This window comes from Cervus elaphus, chromosome 5 (genome assembly GCF_910594005.1).
Source record: "Cervus elaphus chromosome 5, mCerEla1.1, whole genome shotgun sequence".
In the NCBI taxonomy this organism is placed as follows: Eukaryota; Metazoa; Chordata; class Mammalia; order Artiodactyla; family Cervidae; genus Cervus; species Cervus elaphus.
This window is the reverse complement of record NC_057819.1, coordinates 57,219,145-57,239,286: the sequence shown is the minus strand read 5'-3', so window position 1 is coordinate 57,239,286 and position 20,142 is coordinate 57,219,145. Positions and strand designations below refer to the sequence as shown.

Here is a 20,142-nt window from a genome sequence, read left to right as displayed (position 1 = left end):
AACAGCGCTGCCCTCCCCACAGCTGTGACGCCCAAGCGCTACTCCAGACTCTGCGGAGGACCCCCGCTCTCCTCCAGGCTCTGCCGACGACCCCCGCTCTCCTCCAGGCTCTGCCGACGACCCCCGCTCTCCTCCAGGCTCTGCCGACGACCCCCGCTCTCCTCCAGGCTCTGCCGACGACCCCCGCTCTCCTCCAGGCTCTGCCGACGACCCCCGCTCTCCTCCAGGCTCTGCCGACGACCCCTCCAGGCTCTGCCGACGACCCCCGCTCTCCTCCAGGCTCTGCCGACGACCCCCGCTCTCCTCCAGGCTTTGCCGACGACCCCCGCTCTCCTTCAGGCTCTGCCGACGACCTCTCCAGGCTACTCTGCCGACGACCCCCGCTCTCCTCCAGACTCTGCGGACGACCTCCGCTCTCCTCCAGACTCTGCGGACGACCCCCGCTCTCCTCCAGGCTCTGCCGACGACCCCCGCTCTCCTCCAGGCTCTGCCGACGACCCCCGCTCTTCTCCTCCAGACTCTGCGGACGACCCCCGCTCTCCTCCTCCAGACTCTGCCGATGACCCCCGCTCTCCTCCAGGCTCTGCCGACGACCCCCGCTCTTCTCCTCCAGACTCTGCGGACGACCCCCGCTCTCCTCCTCCAGACTCTGCCGACGACCCCCGCTCTCCTCCAGACTCTGCGGACGACCTCCGCTCTCCTCCAGACTCTGCCGACGACCCCCGCTCTCCTCCAGACTCTGCCGACGACCCCCGCTCTCCTCCTCCAGACTCTGCCGACGACCCCCGCTCTCCTCCAGGCTCTGCCGACGACCCCCGCTCTCCTCCTCCAGACTCTGCCGACGACCCCCGCTCTCCTCCAGGCTCTGCCGACGACCCCCGCTCTTCTCCTCCAGACTCTGCGGACGACCTCCGCTCTCCTCCAGGCTCTGCCGACGACCCCCGCTCTCCTCCAGGCTCTGCGGACGACCTCCGCTCTCCTCCAGGCTACTCTGCCGACGACCCCCGTTCTTCTCCTCCAGACTCTGCCGACGACCCCCGCTCTCCTCCTCCAGACTCTGCGGACGACCTCCGCTCTCCTCTAACACTTTCCTCCTCTTCGTGAGCTCCTGGTGCCTGCGGTCCCAACCACTGTCTTTATGAGCCCCTACCTCTAGACTCCAGCACACAAGGAATTGCTGATTCCTTCAAGGAGGGAAAAGGGGACGCTTTCAAAGACACATATTCTCTTTTCTCCTCAGAGAACAAAAGGGGGTGGAAAACAGTAACCCTCAGAACTACCTGGGGAGCATGGAGCACCTAGCCTAGGTATCACCTGGCACCTAGTACTGGGTATCAAGATATCGTTCGTGCTCGCTCACAAAGGACCTACCCACACGCCACAGGTCCTGTTTCCTGACATGTTTTTAAAGACACTGAAATGAAAAAATTCACTCAAAACTACCACGTGTCAAGCCGACAATTCTTATTGCTGCTGTACATGAAACTCATCTGTGATGCTTTTTTAAATGCTCCCTACCATAACCCCAAAATCAGGCCCCCAGGGATGGGCCCCAGTGTCTGTGTAGTGGCTATCCTTCACAGGATTCTGATGTGCAAAGTGAGAATCACTGGGCTAACACAAAAATCATAAAGATACTGCCCACATACCCTCAAGGAACGCAGTCTAAAAACCGAATGAAAGTGAAGTGAAAGCGTTAGTCCCTCAGTCATGTCCAACTCTTTGCAACCCACATGAACTGTAGCCTGCCAGCCTCCTCTGTCCATGGAATTCTCCAGGCAAGAATACTGGAGTGGGTAGCCATTATCTGCTAAGTCTTCTAAGATAACTCTAATAAAAGCTATTAAAACAGAAGCCAACTAGACAAAGTTCATGTTTTTCCCCAAAGTTACAAGCTCTCAGAGCAAATCCTACATTTATGACCCCTTATGTCAACTTTATCAAGCTAACAGAGACACTACCAACAGAAGTATAAATAAAGACTCTCAAAAACTTGCTGAAAGACTCCATCTACTAAGCTGGAAGTGGGCAGGACACAGGAGTTCTATCAACTGCATCCAATTTCTTTCAATCCCTTGATTCTAAAAGGCCATCCCAATTACTGGAGTTACATCCTCAAAGATGCTATAACATGAATAATGATGCTTTGTTATTTGACTTTTCGTATGATCATGATAGTGAAAGTGAAGTCGCTTAGTCGTGTCCGACTCTCTGCAAACCCTATGGACTGTAGTCCGCCAGGTTCCTCCATCCATGGGATTTCACAGGCAAGAATACTGGAGTGGATTGCCATTTTCTTCTCCAGGGGATCTTCCCAACCCAGGGATCGAACCTGGGTCTCCTGCATTGCAGGCAGACTCTTTACCCTCTGAGCCACCAAAGAATCATTGTCTCCTCTTATCAGTAGTAAGACTGCTTCTGCAGGGCAAAAACTGACTGAGACGCTTCTCTCTCCCTCCCCGAGATAGAACTCGGTGCTGGACGTGTCAAACACTTGCAGAACTGATTAACACCAGCTCAACAAAAAGCAGACCCACTCAGTGAGGGTGCACCTATTTTTAAAGTAGGCTTTCCTGGACTAAAGATCAACAGCTCAGCCTGCACAGTGTGACAAGAAGTCTTCAGCGTTTCCATGCAAACAAATGCTATCAAGACGGTTTGAATGCTGATCATTTCGATGATAATCAAGTTAATTTCGTTCACAGTTTAACAGACGACCATTTGAAACTAATCAAACGTTCTCTCAAGCCTGAACAAACGGAATAGAAGTCCTGAGCACACAACACGAACACTGGGGGAAGAAAGAGGTTGTTATTAATTACACCGGACTGCAAAGCCAGCAAGGACACAGCACAACAGGAAGCTGTAACAGATGGGATGGCAGAGGGCTGAGGGTGTAACTCCTACAGAGACACTCACTGCAGCCTTACCACTCCCTTTGCAAAGCTACCCATAAAATTAAAGACACACTTTGATAAAACCAAAAGACTCTTGGTGCCTGCATTGCTCTTCCCTCCCCAGCTTTGTTTCAAGAGTCTGAGCGATGTGTCTGACTAATGCTTACAGGTTCAGGCCCCCTGCTCCTACTCACCGCCCCCCAAAAGTTCTCAGGAATGAAGAGGAGAGGTAACGGGCCCAGGGGTAAGCCTGTGGGTGAGATTCAAAAGCTTCCCCGAGCCCCACCCCCCCCAGCCCCCACCCCCAAATGTTGAAATACTTGTAGATCATTTTGAAAGAAAGGAGATGGTGGGGCAGAAGATGCTGACAAATTCTCTTCTGTCTAGCGACCGGGTAAAAAACTCAATGCTGAGATAAGACTGAGTGTACCTCAGTTAGGTAAGGACCCCACCAACAACTGGTGTCACATGAAAAGCCTTTCTGACACCCACAGTCTTAACTACAGTAAGTCCCCTACATATGAACTGTCAAGCCGCGGACATTCAAGATGCAAGTTTACCCTGTGTGCCAGGTGTTGTACCTTACTACTGTACTTTTCGAGGTACTCTACTGTAAGATCAAAAATGGCTCCTTTATTGCTTTTAATGTATTGTTTAGATGAACGGTATTATAAATCTATACAGTACAGTACTACCATATAGCCGACTGTGTTAGTTAAGTCTACCTAGGCTAACTTTGTCGGACTTACCAACAAGCTGCACTTAGGAACGGGCTCTCAGAACTTGTTTGTATGCAGGAGACTTACAGTATTACCCTTAAGAGACAATTAAATGCTGATGCCTAACTTAAAATTTTTTTCACTTTATACGAGGCTTTACTATGTGAGGAAACTTGTTATTTTTAATACCTTATGAGCCAGTCTAGCTCAATAATCAAAACCATGTTTCAAGACCATCGCTGTGTCTCGTATGAAAAAGGAAACACTGCAATGAATCAAATCTAATCCCATGACTCAGGCAGGAGAGAAAGGGGCCCATCTCGATATGCTCTATGAAGCACTGGTGTCCTTAAGGTGCACTGATCGTGCCAGCTGGGAAACTGCCTGGATGTGGCAGCCCCGAAGTGCTGGGAACACCTCACGTGCTAACAAGGAGACTCCGAGCCCAAAGTCATGAGGGGCGTGGGGCAACATCAAGGAAATGAGCTGGAGCTGGCTTGTCTCTCAAAACTCCAACTTAAGATTTATCGGGTACCTCTTTGTACTCCAGCTTCTCTCAGGAGGCAGGGAAATTGTGGCTTCCTTTCCTTCAGTGAGAAAAGCGCAGTTTCCCCAGACTGATCATTCCTGGTCCACAAGAATGATACAATCAAGTAAAAGAGAAGACACTGTCCCCATTGCAATGAAGAGTCTCATCCAGGACACAGCAGAACATCTCACTTCTATTAGTTTGCATTTGTTTGTGAATTGCTTGCTCATGCCTTTTACCAATTTTAAGAGATCAGAATTTATTTATTTTTTCATTGAGGCATAATTGGTTAACAGTGTTTCAGGTGTATAGCAAAATGATTCGGTTATACATATACTCTTTTTAGATTCTTTTCCATTACAAACTGGGCTTCCCCGGTGGCTCAGATGGTAATGAATCCACCTGCAATGCAGGAGACCTGGGTTCAATCCCTGGATCGGGAAGATTCCCTGGAGAAGGGAATGGCTACCCACTCTAGTACTCTTACCTGGAGAATTCCATGGACAGAGAAGCCTGGCAGACTATAGCCTGCAAAGAGCCAACTCACTGGAAAGATTGAAGGCAAAAGGTAAAGAAGACAGCAGAGGTTGAGATGGTTAGATAGCATCACCAACTCAATGGACTCGAATCTGAGCAAACTCTGGGAGACAGTGAAGGACTGGGAGGCCTGGTGTGCTGCTGTCCATGGAGGTCACAAGTGTCAGACATGATTTAGAGACTGAACAACAACAAACCAGCACAAGCTATACCAAGATATTAAATACAGCTCCCTGTGCTATGCAGTGGGCCCTTGCTGATTACCTGTTTCATATACAGTAGTGTGTATCTGTTAACCCAACTGCTCATTTATCCCTCCCTCACTCTCACCTTTGGAAACCGTAAGTTTATTTTCTGTGAGTTTGTTTCTGTTCTGCAATTAAGGTCACTGTATTATGTTCTTAGATTCCACATATAAATAACATCCTGTGATATTTGTCTTTGTCTGTCTGACTTCACTTGATATGATACTCTCTAGGTCCATGTACCAATTTTCTGCAGGGGTGTATTTCCTATTGATTTAAAAAGTTTCTTACAAAGAAAGTTTAACTTGCTGCAGATTTGAAAGGTTGTGCTTTTTAATGTGATCATTCATAAATGTGTGCTTGGTCACACAGATGTTCAATGTATAAATTTTTCCTTATGGTTTCTGCCTTTGGAGCCATCATTAGAAGAGCTCTATAGGCAGCTATTAATACTACCCTTCTACTATCTTTTGAAAATGACAATCAATTCACTCAGTCAATGACTATCAAAAATCAACCTCCCCCTTCCATTCTGACATTATGACAAGAATCCATGCCAGAATTTTTCTGCACTGAGAATGTATTCTCTGATTAAAAAAAATTTTTTTTAACACTGATGAACACTGTAAGAAAAGCACAAAGATAAATTCAGAATCCTTTTAAAAGCTCTGGGCCAACTTTTATCATCAAAGGAGATTCTTTTCTTAATTCAACTACTATACTTTTCTTAAAAAGATTTATCTGGAATTGTCAGGGAAACACTTGCTCTACAAATTCCCAAACCTGGTATTTTACAATTTCATTTATCGGGATTCTCATTGCTTAACCCTTACCAATTCATTTAATGCATTAGACGCCTTAGAACCTGTGACCCCTTATCTAGATTGGATTCGATATTGCTCTCATTAACATTCTAGACTCCAAAATCACATTGCTTCTTACAAATGAACATTAATATCTTCTGAAGGCTCACCATGTGCCAGGTCCCAGGCTAAGCCCTTCATGTATTCTTTACGTCGCTGACAGCAAGATGCACCTGCTCCAAACCAGGAAATTTACAATCAAGGGCATGTGGTCCCCACATGATGGTTTTTTCCTCAGCAGTATATGAAATAACATCTTACGATTAGCAGCATCTTGGATAAAATATGGAAGGATAGCTCATCTTACTATATCAATTCTGAGGCTGAGACTACTATCTCTACTTTTCAGATGAGGAAACTTGACGTTCAAAAGTTAATGGTAGCTTTCCCAAAGTTAAAAAAAAAAAAGAAAAACCAAAAAGGTAAGTAAATGTTAGGAGCATGGACTTAAACCCAAGCAACCTGCCTTTAATGCCTCATTTCTTAACCTGTTTGCGATCCCTAGGCCAGAATCATCTCTGCCAGCACTCTTCTGCAATCTTACTTTCAGGCCACCAAGTTATATCAACACTAAAAAGCAACAATTACTAGTCTGCTCTACAGCCACATCAAACTTTACCCCAGGCTTCCTTGGGCTGTTCAGACTTTAAATTCTCCATAGATTTCCTAGCATGCCACCCATGACAGTTATTCCCAAACGTCTCCATTATTCTTATACCTTCAGTACCGTTTTCTGATCCTCCACTCCCGCTCACTATCCCAATGGAGGGACTGACCTGTCTCCTCCTCTGCTGGGGAAACCAGCCAAGCTGGCATGAGCGCGGCCAGCCACTTCCCTCTCTTCTATGGACCCCAATCTGCCTCTTTCGCAGTCTCCCTCCTTACCATGACTGTGGTTTTGTCACCGTCTCCAGATCACTAACTCCATCATCTGTGATGGTTCTTTGTCCATTAACTTCTTTCCCTCAACCTTCAAATATGAAGAAGTATCAACAATTTTGAAATGTAAGTCACTTGAGGGCGTATAAGACTATTTCTCTTATTAATTTACGCAGCCTCTTCATCTCAGCTGCATTCACCTCATGAACCCTGACCTTCTCTCCTTCACCCGGAACCACACAACACGCTCCCCAGAGATTCCTCTGGGCTCTCTCTCCTTTTGGCTTCCTGGTTTAACTCCCCTGACCCCACATCTTCCAGTCCCTTCTTTGGTCTACTCCAAACATGCCTCTCCTTTCTACTAGTTCCTAATTGTGGGCTACAGTGGAAGAGGCAACCCACCAGCTCTCAGCTTCTCCATTCATGACCCTCTCCAAATGCCCGTCCATTCCTAGATGTTCCACTGTCCTTCCCAGCAGCTGACTATGTGGAGTCTACAGAAAGCTCCGAGCCCCTCCGTAGACTTTAGCTTAGCTATGCGTCTTTAACTTGCCTATAGAATACTTAGGTACACCGCCTTACATACCTGTCATTCACACAACCTTCCTTCCACAGCCAGTTCTTCTCTATTCTTAAAGTAAAGGCTTTATTAATTTTCTACCCACTCAGGTTGGAAGGGCTTCCCAGGTGACCCAATGGTAAAGAATCCACCTGCTAATGCAGGAAACACAGGAGACACAGGTTCAATCCCCGAGTCAGGAAGAGCCCCTGGCCAAGGAAATGGCAACCCACTCCAGTATTCTTGCCTGAAGAATCCCATGGACAGAGGAGCCCAAAGGGCCACAGTCCGTGGAGTCAAAGAGCTGGACATGACAAAACAACTATGCACGCACAGACTGGAGACCTAAGCGTAATCTCTGACATCTCTTTCCCATTACTCATTCGTCAAATAACTACCAAGTGGGTTTTTTTCACTCACAAAACCCACTCCATCAGAAAGATAACAAAGTGCTTTCTTATCAATCTGCTGGCATATGGGCTTTACCCTCTCCAGTGCAAACTGCACGTTCTAACACCTTCAGTGACTTCCCAATGCTTCCTTATTCAGGCACGCTGAGGTCCTCAAATCCCCATCCAACTTCACCGTGGGGAACACCTCTCCCACCTCACTCTACAGCAGGGGGCCCCAACCCCAGGCAGAGCAACCCACAGTGAAAAACTGGGCCACACAGCAGCACGTGCGTGGCGAGCAGCAGGTGAACGAGGGAAGCTTCATCCGTATTTACAGCTGCTCCCCATCCCTCCAGTTACAGCCTGAGCGCTGCCTCCCGTCAGATTAGCGGGTAGCACTAGATTCTCAATGGAGCACAAACCCTACTGAGAACTGGGCATGTGAGTGACCTAGGATGCACGTTCCCTGTGAGAAGCTAATGCCTGATAATCTGGTTCTGCACTATGGTGAGTTGCATAACTACTTCATTATATATCACAATGTAATAATAACAGAAGGTGCACATTACACTGATAGGGCATAATAAATGCAATGTGCTTGAATCATCCCCAAACCATCCCCCACACCCACCCCCGTCTATGGAAAAACTTTCTTGGATGAAATCGGTCCCTGGTGCCAAAATGGTTGGGGACCACTGCCCTATAGGACCCCGTCAGGGATACCCCCTGTGGAAATACCCTCTGGAGCTGCATGCTGGCCTCCAGATCTGTGCTGTCCAAAAAAAAGAGCACACTGTTAATTAGGTAGCTATTTAAACATAAATTAACGAAAATTAAAAATGCAGTCCCCAGTTGCACTAGCCGTATTTTAAATGCTCAACAGCCACTTGTCATGAGTGGCTATAGTACTGAAGGGCGTTCATTACAGAACACTTCTATCACGGCAGAAAGTTCTCTTAAGGCTTATGTTCCCTCCAGTCTTCCAAGCCACTCTTCTGCCCCATGTCTCATCCTTTCCTTGGCCCATGCAAACCTACAGGTCCTTCCACACCACAGAAGACCTCACCTGTGCTCTCTGTACAACTTACCCTCATATTATTAATACTATGTAACAACTCTCAAAATGTTGCATCTAATTTTTCACTTTTTTCTGTCTTCTCACTAACTACTGAGCCACTCTGAACTAATAAAGATTTGCTGACTAAGTGAAGCATATGCTCATTACTACATCAAAATTATCAAGTAAGGAGATATTTCATACCCTCCTCCTCCATTAAAAAGACATGTTCTCTTTCAACTGAAAAAACCCCAAAAATCTTGCATTTAGCTAACTAAATAATGACTTAATTTAATGCCTAATTATAATACTTGAAAGATAATTAGTTCCCTTTTTTCTCTTGTGGTATTTGAAACTAAAAGAAAAAAAAAAAAACTATAGAGGTCTGAAATACTTCCACTTTGCAAAAGCACACCGCAAAGAAACCACAAAAGATAGAGAGGTAAAATGAATGAATACTTTGAGTAACTATACGCTATTTGAGATTGTAGGAAAAAATACAATATAGCTGCCCTAAAATTAAAAGGAAATTACAAATAAAGCATTAAATAATTATGCATATATTTTTGAAACAAAAGCTAGACTCCTCTATCCTCTATTACATAGTGAATTTTTATTTTCATTATGAGGTTAAAAGCATAAAATGCATAATTAACTGTTGTGTATGTTCTATGCGTTCCTTGAAACGCAAGCTTGTCTGTCTCAAGAAAATTAGTTAAGAAATCAATCCACACACCACAGACCTGGGTTCTAAATAAGGCTCCTATCTGAGCACAGGAACCAAGCAGAGATTTGGGAGAATTGCCAGGTATGAACTCCCTCAAACCGTAGAGTCTGAAGCTTTATCTTCAAGAGGGAATCTTCCCTAAAGTTCTCATTTTAGCTTATTAAAAAATCACAAAGATGTTAAGTTAAACTACTCAAATACTGCACTTCCTAGTATCTGCCTAAAAACCTGATGCAGTTACTGGAATTGAACTGTTTATTAAAGATTGGTTTTTCCCATCTGAAAGACAGTTTTCATTATGCAAATGAATGTTCTACAGGGCCTGCTACTTCTGCAAGTCAGCCAGCAATAGCTGTAAATGTTACTTTTTAGCCTAGGATTAGCAGTATGTCTTTAAAACTGACACTATCTTAATAATGAACACTTTGCTTAAAAAAAAACAAAAACATAAAGGTAAGTATTTTCTGTATGTTGCAGCCAACAAGGTAGAACATTAATTTATCTGTTTAAACACTGTGTCTTTTTTTGATCTTTAAAAAAAAGTTTTTGAAATAATTTATCTTCCTTATTCCTTCCAAACTTTACACACTTCACAGAATCAAACTGTTTGCCTAATCTGAAACCTAAATCCTAATTAAACTGTGTTGGCACATTAGACTTTAAAAGGATTTGTATTATTTTGTAATTTAATTTCTAAACATACCACATGAATTTATAATTTAAGGTCTTCATTGTAATGCTCTAATTAAAAACTAGCAAAATTAGTGTGAATTATAACATGAAGGGATTTTCCTCTTGTTCTTTTGTTGTTACGAAGGATGACTGCTATATCACATTTTAGGGATAATAACAGCTTTTTGCACTATGTAAATACTAGGGAGATTCTTCTGTTACTAATAAAATGATTATTAAAATGTAAAAAAAAATAATGAACACCAAAGTGAAGATTTAGACTTAGATTTAAGTAAATACATTCATGCAACTTAGCTTAGCTTTTTTTTTCTTTTTAAAGGTAGTAACTCCAGAAGAAGTATTAAAAATACTTCAGGTATTTTTGCAGCAAATCAGATGACAGATCACCAGATTAGCTGGAATAGCTGCACTACGAGGTAATAGCAGAAAACGGATATAAACAGTCAAGAGATTTCAGCTCAAGGCAAAACAGAGATGCCTCTATTTGCTATCAAAGCACGTCCTGCTCATCTTGGTACCAAAATGTTAAGACCAGAGCCTCCAGGCTGGTGAATACACATTAAGATGCTCTTAGAAGGAATTTCCCCCAGGTCCAGTGGTTAAGAAGCCATCTTGCAATGCTGGGGACGCGGGTTCAATTCCTGGTTGAAGAACTAAGATCCCACATGTCACGGAGCAACTAAGCCCGCAAGCCACAGCTAGCGAGTCCATGTGCCCAACAAAGATCCCACGTGTGGCAACTAAGATCTGATGCAGCCAAATAAATAAGCAAGCCGTGGTTTAAAAAAAAAAAGATGCTATGAAGGTGGGGTTCCTGCAGAAGGCATGGAGCACTTTTTCTGGTACTGTTGTCCTGCGCATCTCTTCCATCTGGCTGTTGCTGACTTGCATGCCCTTTAACGATAAACCGGTAACAGTGATTCAAAAAGAAAAGAAAAACCACCAACAGAAGTACAATGGCAGAGAACACTTCATTAACCTCAATGTCATCTAATAATTAAAGTCACATTTCTCTACCTTTTAATATTTAAATTATCCTTTTTCTCCTAAGACCTTCCAATTCTTTCCCGAGTACCCCCTAGCTCCTTCCCTAAATACCTCAATCTTTAGCTTTTGGTGAGAAATGTGATTTTCTTTTTTCTTCTTGAGAGCTGAAAGAGGAGATTTGTATAGTAGAATTGCCTGATTTCATTTGCGCTTTGTACAATCTTGGATCTCCCATTTTCTAGAAAGGGTTCATTGATTAAATGAGGCATTTTCTTTTCCTTCTCTAAAAAAGAAAAAGATGAATTTTACTGTGTAAAAAAGTCTCTGTGAGGCTATCAGACTTTATCCCGTATCATCTCAAACAATGTTGGGCACACAAAGGCAGTATCATGCCAGAAAATTCTTCTTTTCTCCCCTCCCCAAGTAACGCTGGGTATGATCAGACACAAAGCCCCAGGAGCACTGTGAAGTGTCAGCTGCTCAGCTGTGTCCGACTCTTTGCGACACTGTAGCCCACCAGGTTCCTCTGTCCTTGGGATTCTCCAGGCAAGAATACTGGAGTGGGTAGCCATTCCCTTCTCCAGGGGATCTTCCCAACCCAGGAATAACACATCTCCTGCCTTGCAGGCGGATTCTTTACCATCTGAGGCACCAGGGAAGCCCAGGAACACTGCAGGCATGGTGGAAAAAAACCAAACACCTGGGAACCTGACAGTGAGAGAGATCCAAGCGTGGGCTTCCCTCCTCCAGTCACTGGCCGGTGACTTCAGCCAAGTCCGCCGTCCCTCCCTGATCCCCGATCACTCAACTTGATAGGAACCAACTGGAGCAGAAAGTCATCCGAGCAGTTTTTAACACTCAGTATCTCTATGCTTGTAAAGGAAATTACAAATCCTATGTTTATCAGCACACTTGGCAAGGCAGGCCCATGGATGTCCTTCACCTGAAATATCACGCAATTGGGGTACTTTTGTGTACACACAAGCTTACCAGAGCAAATAAGCATGTTTGGATTAGAGGATGCAAGCGAGACAGAGGATCCAGGGTTTCATCAGATTTCTTAAACAGCCCTGATGGCCCTGCCCCCCACCCAAATTTAACAATGGCTGAACTACAAGACTACACTAAAGTAGACATTAAACGTAAAGAGAAAAGTTTTCCAAGGAATTTGCAGTGAACTATTTGCATCTCAAGATGCAGTGTTTACCAACCAAAGGAAGATTAATTTTAATGAGACAAACAGGACTATTGGAACATTTTTTTAAGCACCATCAGTTTGTGATCTTATAAGGGAAAAGAAAGTGATAGGTTTCTAGACAAGCAGAGATAAAACTAATTTGGCTTTGAAATACATTACTTTTATGCCAGAATTATTCCTCCAATTATGTTCTGCTTAGATACGTAGAATCACTGTTTCCTTTCTTAAGCACTTAAAAGACAACAGAAAATGACCCAGTAGAGCACAGTAAGAAAAGGCAAATATGCCTAAAAGCGTAAAAATAAAATTAAAGCTGTGTCTACACCAGAATAATAAAGCCCAGCAGAACAATGATGAGTTGGGTACTCTAGATATATTAATATATTTAAAAGGGAGGCTCTATGGGTGGGTGCAGGGAGACTCAAGAGAGAAGGATATATCTATGGTGGTGGTTTAGTTGCTAAGTCGTGTCTGACTCTTGCAACTCCATGGATTGTAGCCTGCCAGGGTCCTCTGTCCATGCGATTCTCCAAGAAGGAATACTGGATTGCCATTTCCTTCTCCAGGGGATCTTCCTGACTCAGGAATCAAACCCCAGTCTCCTTTCAGGCAGATTCTTTACCCACTGAGCTATGAGAAAAGATCCCATATATACTTAAAGCTGATTGACATTGTACAGCAAACTAACACAACACTAAACAATTACCCTCCAATTAAAAAAAGTCAGTTAAAAGGGGGAGAACAGTTAAAAGAGAGAGACTCTAGAGTGAGGCGGCCTTGTTCACATCACTGCTAAGAATATAATCACTAGTTATGTAGCCTGAGGCAAGACAATGAATTGCTCTGAACTCAGTTTCCTTACCTGTAAAATGTTGACAACAGTACTTGGGGAAGTTTTGAGGCTTAAATGAGATACGAGTATTAAAGACAAGGATATGGTAAAATACCAGGGGAAAAAAAATCAGCTACTAGTAATTCTCCTACCCAAAGCTCCAAATCAAATTAGTGTCCATGACACCAATGATAAATAGGATCCACAGAAAAGTCAATCTCATTTTATGCAGCAGCTTCAATGGTCACTTCCAAGCTTTTTTAACAAAAGCAACTAGTAAACAGCAAAATTAAGTGATGTAGCTCTTTCTGTCTCTGACCCCACAAACTCATCCATAGAGGTAACAGGCAGAGTAGCAGCTGAAAGAAGAGTAGAAAGCAAGGATGAAGAGAGGCAAAGGTTCTAGAGGAGCAGTGTCCAACACTGTCCATCTGTGACGATGAGAACGTTCTGTGTATACCTTCTCCAATGTGGTAGCCACTAGCCACATTAGCTACTGAGCATTTGAAATGTGGCTAGTGCTGCTGGGAAGGTGAATTTTTATTTCATTTTAATTAATTCCAATTTAAATACCCACATGTGGTTATGGCTACCAGATTGGATAGCACAACCCCAGATGACAGATACACTGAACAAGGAGTGCCAGAAATTTAAGCAGAAAATAAGGATCTTCTTTTCCTGAACTGTTCATATGTTCAATTCAAATATTAGTGTCTCTGTTTTCAGTAGAGAGCAGGTAACTCTGATTAAAGAAATAACATATCAGCAGATACATTAATACAGTGTGACTCCATGTTAAGGATCAGAGATGCAAAGTATGTGGTCCTCTGATATTTTAGAAGGTCTCTAAGGCCAAGTTAAATTCAAGCTCACATGAAGCATGATTCAGTGCAGGGATCAGAGCTGCAAAGGTCCTTATCAGCACCCCCAAAGCATCTGCTTGTCCACTACCAAATGGAAAGCTACTTAACGCAGACTTAATTTATCTTATCTACCTTAATTTATCTACAATTTTTTTCAGAAACTCAGAGTTCTGAAAGCCTTTCTTCTTTTTCAGAAATACGAGTGTTCCTCACCAGTTCCGCATTTCCGCTATAAACAGAATCCATGTACCACCCATATCTGAAGGATAACACCAGACTCCTGCTCAGCTGCCCCTGTAATATGGTTTAATTATGATGACTGAACTAATAGGCTGACATCATAGACTTTTACAGGCTGACCCCATGTCATCCTGATGTATCATTTTGCACCAGTTCAGTGCTGTAAATCAATTTAAGATCTCAAGCAGGTTGAAAAGGCTGGTAATGATGCTTTCTGTGCCGTCTCTGGAGACTCTACATTATACACAACTTACATTATTTATAAAGCCTCAATGATGCCTCCATTAGCCTTGTAAGACTACACAAATGAGATCTTTTATACACACACAACTTGGCCTTGATTATGGCGGCGACTGCAGCTTAAATACACTCATCTAATTACACTCAAGTTTATTCTTTTTCCAATCTAACCAAGTTATTAAACCCAGAATTACTAGAAATCAAAATTACAAACTGCAATTTAGTTTTCAACTAATAAATGTATTTGGAAAAATGAGACACTTCCTTTGAATGCTTCACTGAGCTTAGTAGAAAACTGAATTCCAAGAGGTATAATAAGTCAACATGTTAAATGGCCTGAAAATTGTCACTTCTCTAAAATGCAAAGGTCATCAGCTCCTTCGGGGTATTAACACCAAAGGACACTAAAAACAGGAAAAATGTATTTTGTTACATACCTATGGCTGGAGCGGTCAAACCTAAATCAAGGACAAATCCCTACCCTCAGAGGAAACCCGATCCTGCCGGAATCCTCCAGAGGCTTTGGCATCACCCACCTCTAGAAAACCATCTCCCAAGACCCTGGTTACAGTTTCCTAAAGAATTGCAATAGTGCAGAAATGTACACCACCTGCACAGAAATATCAAGTAACTGCAAAAGAGAAAGACGGAGGGAGAGGGGAGCACAAACACTGAAATCAGTTACAGCATATTCAGGCCTGGCCCCTCCAACAGAATAACACTGATGCAAAATATTTACACCACTGAAAAACCCCGGGCCATGAACACTGATTCGGGCCCGATTCTTTTTCAATCGTGGCTCCAGTACAGCTCACCTACCTCCAATAAAGCATCAGGCGGTAATTAGAAACAAGATGAAAAATCAACCCAGCGCAGAGAACAGTTTTCTCATTGTGTTCCTGAAGGTAAGCACGCTATCCACGGCAGGCCACGAGAACGAGAAATGTTCTGAAATCAAGGCATTCTGCGATTGAGCGGCGTGCTCAAAGTTTCAGCAGCAGGAGCCACAGACCGAGAAATCAGGCAACTTGTGTCATTCCACCTACTCAAGAAACTTCAGCTACAACGGTAAGAGAAGCTCAGGGGAAAGAAACAGGCGGCCGGTTGTCACAGCCCTTAGACAACGATGCTTTCTCGGGAGATGGTTGGGAGACGCGCCCGGATTTTCAGCAAGGGAAGTGCTTTACCGGCGATCTTGCAAGTGCATGGAAACAACGTCCGCGCCGCAAAATAAACAAAAGCCGCAGCTACTGTTGTTACAAGAACCTGCAGGCATCGGTTCCCCCGCCCTTCCCAAAGTACATCAAGAAAACGCTCTCCCTGGAAGCCTATATATATATATATAAATCAACCAGAAAAACAAGCCCACGTCTCTTTCACCCCCACCACCCCCACCACCCGGCAGCAACAACCCGGAGAAACACTTAACAAAGACCGGGCTCAGAGTAAATGAACAGTTGTTGCACTGCGAACTCACAAACACATGCAGTGAGGCAATCGAATCCGGGAAAGGGAAAGGAATGAGACGACACTCGGAGACTCGGCGGGGGGGAGGGGGGATAGGCGGAAGAGGGAAAAAAAAAAAATTACACGCCGCCGCCGCTGCCAGACCTTTGAATAAATTAGAGGGAATTTCGGTGCGAACTTTCCTTGACCTCGACCCCCAAGAGGCTGGTGGGGGGCAGAGGAGCGAGCCCGCCCCGCACGCGGAGGGACCCAGGGCACCGGGTGTCCCCCTGGCGCGAGCCCGGCTCCGCGGAGAGAGCAGCGCCGGCGGCCGCCCTCCGACTCCCGCAGGGGTCGCCCGGGCCGGCGCGGGACACAATGGGCCCGCGGGCCGCGCCGACCGCCCAAGCCCGGCTGCAGGAAGGGAAAGGGAAACGGGCGGAGGGGGAGGGTGGCCGCGGAGGGCCGGGCGCAGGCAGGGCCGGGAGCCCGGGAGCCCCGGAGCCCAGGAGCGCGGCTTCCCCACCGCAGACCCAACAAAGACGCGGGGGGCACCGCGGCCCGAGCCCTGCCCGGCTGGCCCGGCGCCGAGGGCAAAAGGTGGCAGGTTTGCTCCTTTAGAGCGGCCGGGAGGCGCCATCATGGGCGGGGGTGGGGGTCCCCCGATCCGCCCCACGCGGGGAAGAGACCCCCCTCCCCGCCGCAGCCCGCGCCACCGGCCCCGCGCTCCGTCGCGGCCACCCGGCCCGCCCGCGCCCGCCCCAGCCCGAGGCGGCGGCGGCGCTGGAAAGCCCGGGGCGCGGAGGGGAGGGCGGGGACGCGGCGGAGGGGAAAGTTGGGTTCGGGTCTGTTTCATTTTACCGGGTTGGCTGCGCGCCCATCCGCGCGGGCGCACGAGTTGGCCGGGCGAGCCGGGTCCCCCGCGGCCCCGGTCCGGGCGGCCGGGCGCTGCGCCGCGCTGCGCTCGCAGGGTGCCTCCCCGAGCGTCGGCCCGGGCTCAGCTGCTCGGCCTCTCCTTCCTCCTCCCGCCCGCCCGCTCGCTCGCTCCAGGAGCCTGGATTGATCTGGTCGCGCTGGCGTCAGGGAGTCGGAGCCGCCCAGCCTCCACTCCTCGGCTGCCAATATTCGGCGCACTCGCCCGCCCGCCCGCTCGCTCGCTCACACGCGCACCCGCGCGCCGCCGCCGCCCGACCAGGGATCCTCTCCAAATTCCCGACCCTGCCGGCGCGAGCGCTGGGCCCGCGCCGCCTCCCCCGCCGCCAGCCCCACGCCCCGCTTGTTCCGAGGAGAAAACATTACTGCCCCTTCCTCCTTCCGTCCAGGGGGAACCGACTTGTGCCTTACCTGCCGCTGAAGTTTCGCTGTCAGTGTTTATTTCCGAAATGTTCATCCACACTCCCACCGTGCCCACCGAACCGCACTGGAAACGCGAAGTGCATTTTGACAATTACCTTTCGAGGCTCGCCTTTTTAATGTCTAGTTTTCCTTGCCCCTCAGTGATTTGCAAGCCCCAGAAGTTGCACGTACCCAGAACTGGATAACCTAATGACTATTGCCTGTGCTTACACCAAACCTTGAATCAATCAATACGTGTGTTTTATGCCAGTTCGGGATCTAATGATTCCAGTTGGTTACCTGGTTGCTCCAGATGACAGATGCCACAATAGAACTTTACAATTTTTCCAACCAGTTTCTAAGTCTTTCAAATGACACCAACTTCTCCAAATAAAAACGAACTAGCTCCCAGCAACCTGATCTGCATAGACATTGACAGTATCTTTTTGTAAGATTTAATTTTTCTCTTGGCCAGCTCTCTGTAAGCTGGCACGAAATCTTGGATAATTACCATAATGCTGAGTTATGTTTAGAGGCGAATAATTATTCTGAGGAATAAATTTCACATGTACGAAAACAACTATTACCTCCAGTATTTTTAGAGAATTAATGGTACTCTCCAATTGTTTATGTACTTTTACATGTGCACATTCATTTAAAATTCTTATTTATTAGCTATTTTATTATTTCTGCATTCCATGTTTAGTTATTCAGAGGAAATGCAACAAGTCCCCCAAAATATGTAAAACCTGTTTATACACAGATCAGAATATTTCTGCTAATTTCTTCATTAAATGATTTGAGCAGTTACAGATCAATTCTTGGGCCTCATCTTACTTTCCCTAAAATCAACATTTGACACAATTCTTCATTCTCTACTCCTTGAAACAATAGTTGGAGTGAGCCTTGTTAAATGCCACTCTGATCAGGTCATTCCTCTGCGCAAACCCTCCTTTGATAAATAGAGTATGCTATATCCATACAATGGAAACTTATTCAGTCATAAAAAGGAATGAAGCACTGACACAAGCTACATGGATGAAACCTGAAAACACTATGCTAAGTGAAAGAAGCCAGACACAAAAGACCACAGATTGTAAGCTTCCATTTATACAAAATATCCAGAACCGGCAAACCTATAGAGATGGAAGGTACAATGATGGTTGCCTATGTTTGGAGGAATGGAAGGGCTGAGGCTGGGGTGTGATAGCTAAAGGTTATGGAGTTTCTTTAAGGGGTGACAAAAATGTTCTAAAATTAGTCTGGGGCTTCCCTGGTGGGCCAATGGCTAAGATTCCATGCTCACAAAGCAGGGGGGAGGGTTCAAGCCCTGGTCAGGGAACTAGATCCGACATGCCTCAAATGAAGATCCTGCATACTGCAACCGCTTCCCAGGTGGCGCTAGAGGTAAAGAATCCGCCTCTCAAGGCAGGAGACTGATTCCATCACTGGGTTGGGAAGATCCCCTGGAGGAAGGTATGACACCCCACTCCAGTATTCTTGCCTGGAGAATCCCAGGGACACAGGAGCCTAGCAGGCTACAGTCCATAGGGTCACAGAGTCGAACACAACTGAAGCAACTTAGCACACATATTGCAACTAAGACTCAGTGCAGCCAAAATAAATGAATAAATAAAATGAAATTAGACTGTGATCATGATTGCTCAACTCTATATAGATATACTAAAGCTCATTGAACAGTACCTTTTAAGTGGGCAACTTATATGACATGTCCATTTTATTTTGATAAAGCTGTTTTTAAAAAAGACATGTTTGGATCCTGGATTCTGGGGGGAAGCTATAAAAAGACAAAGAGCTGTTAATTTTTTTTAACCTATAGATAACCTTTCCCAGCAAAGCCTAGTAGCCCCAAATGATAATTACTAATACTACAGTTCAATTCAGTTCAGTCGCTCAGTTGTGTCCAACTCTTTGAGACTCCATGGACTGCAGCATGCCAGGCCTCCCTGTCCATCACCAGCTCCCAGAGTTTAACCACACTCATGTCCACACATGCTATGAAATTTGATTTTGCCCCAGGTGCCAGGTATTTCTTTCAATAGCAATAGAAAATTGAACTGTTTTTAAAAGGACCTAATTGAGACAGTTGTGAAAACTTCAGTGTGGGTTACCTTGATATCATTGCATGCTCCCAAATCCTCCCTTGACTCCCCATTTCACTCAACAGTTCTCACAATGTGGATAAGGCCCTTCATGAACTTTCCTTCTTGCCTCCCTTGACTGCTCCAGACCTGTTCTCCTGCTCTATCCCTTGCTCCTTCCTCCAGTCACCGTGGTCTCCTCACAAGTCTTGGAATCACCCGGGCCACACTCACACCTCAGGACGTTTGCACCAGCTGCTATCTCCCTGGAAAGCCCTTCCCTCAGATGCCCCCAGGACTCTCCCTCACCTCTCTCCAGTCTTCACTTAGACATTCCTCTTTCAATGAGGCCTACCCTGGTCCCTCTAAAATCTCACCCCACCCCCACCATATCTCCACCAAATACATACACTTCGTATCCTCGTTCCCTGCTTGGCGTGGGCACTTCACTTATCACTACCTAAGGACTTCCCTCACCAAAACTGCAGGATTTTGTGTCTGTTCATCGCTATACCCGCTGTGCCGAGCGCAGAGCCTGACACTGTTGAACCACCAGCCCAGGCTGGATGCATGAGACAAGTGCTCGGGCCTGGTGCACTGGGAAGACCCAGAGGAATCAGGTGGAGAGGGAGGTGGGAGGGGGAATCGGGATGGGGAATACATGTAAATCCATGGCTGATTCATGTCAATGTATGACAAAAACCACTACAATATTGTAAAGTAATTAGCCTCCAACTAATAAAAATAAATGAAAAAAAAAAAAGACAGGACTAAAGGAACAGCATTATCTAATGGTATGTTT

General features: G+C 45.7%; 1 protein-coding gene across 6 annotated transcripts in view; it reads right to left on the bottom strand.

The window, feature by feature from the left end:
• SMAD1 (SMAD family member 1) overlaps positions 1 to 17,266 on the bottom strand; it is an 81,079-nt gene extending 63,813 nt beyond the window's left edge. The window contains exon 1 of one of the 6 annotated variants that reach the window (XM_043902537.1): positions 17,248 to 17,266. The gene's annotated coding sequence lies outside the window, so the exon portion shown is untranslated. Of the gene's footprint in view, positions 1 to 15,276; positions 15,794 to 15,934; positions 15,954 to 16,068; positions 16,428 to 16,764; positions 17,023 to 17,247 lie in introns of those variants that run through there. The other 5 variants (XM_043902531.1, XM_043902539.1, XM_043902536.1 and 2 more) reach the window with 5 other exon arrangements.
• Between the last annotated feature and the right edge of the window lie 2,876 nt (positions 17,267 to 20,142).